Source organism: Macadamia integrifolia, unplaced genomic scaffold (genome assembly GCF_013358625.1).
Source record: "Macadamia integrifolia cultivar HAES 741 unplaced genomic scaffold, SCU_Mint_v3 scaffold155, whole genome shotgun sequence".
NCBI lineage: Eukaryota > Viridiplantae > Streptophyta > Magnoliopsida > Proteales > Proteaceae > Macadamia > Macadamia integrifolia.
The window spans coordinates 175,716-176,760 of record NW_024868256.1 but is presented as its reverse complement, the minus strand read 5'-3'; positions in this window follow the sequence as shown (position 1 = coordinate 176,760).

The window sequence follows — 1,045 nt, the reverse complement described above, 5'->3', positions numbered from 1 at the left end:
TTTGCTAATGACCGGTATTCAGGCCTCCTTCGGCTTGACTAGTCCCGCGTGTCCATACTGACCATACAACCGCATGGACCAAGTTATATCGGGATTGAATGAGAATCATTCAATTTTCACTGAAAGTAGTGAAGAGCTCTAAACACTCCATGTGAATGGTCCAAGGTGTGCCTAGTGGGAATCGAACTTAGGACGTCCGAATTTAGGGTTCGAACCAAGTTTATTGCTCACCAACTGGGCTATCCCCTTAGGTTAACAAGACATAGGATGCACGTCAATAAACTTGGTTATATAGTTGAATTAGACTTTGAAATTTGACAATTCGTTAATCTAAAGTTTTCAGTACCCAACAGTTGGAATTGGTACATATTTATGTAGGTGGCAGAATTGATGTCTTGATGCTTATTTTATTTTATTTATTTATTTTTTCTTGGGGGAAGGTGGTTTTAGAATATTTATATAAGTGATGTACCTTTGTGAAAATAATATTTTGTTTATGAGAAAAATAAACCTAACAGGTAGTGTGGCTCTTGCATTAGAGAAATAGTGAGGGCGAAATGATTGTCCCACCTAGGGGTGTCAATTCGTGGCCCGACCCGACTAAACTGACTGGGACTGACCATTTATAGACCGACCCGGCCCGGACCGTTTATTAAACGTGTTGGGCTTGAGCCCGACCCGTTTATAAATGGTCGGTCTCGGTTTTGCTACTTGGGCCGTCGGGCGCCCGACCGAGACCGGCCTATTGTGTACCGACTTGGCCCGACCCTTTAATGATTGTAGAATACCTATTTTACCCCCCAAATTAAAGAATAAAATCTAAAAAGTAAAGACATGTTCACATTTTAAATAATGGTTATATTTGGTATCATTTATTGATTTATTGTCATTTTTTTGGGCTTGCATGAGTGGGTCGGAATATAATAACACATTTTAAAGAGGGCCCGTTTAAAAACCGGTTAAAGCCCGTTTAACATTAAACATGTCCGTAGCCCGGTTAAGGCCCGACTAAAGCCCGATTAAGGTAGCCCGATTATAGCCCGAG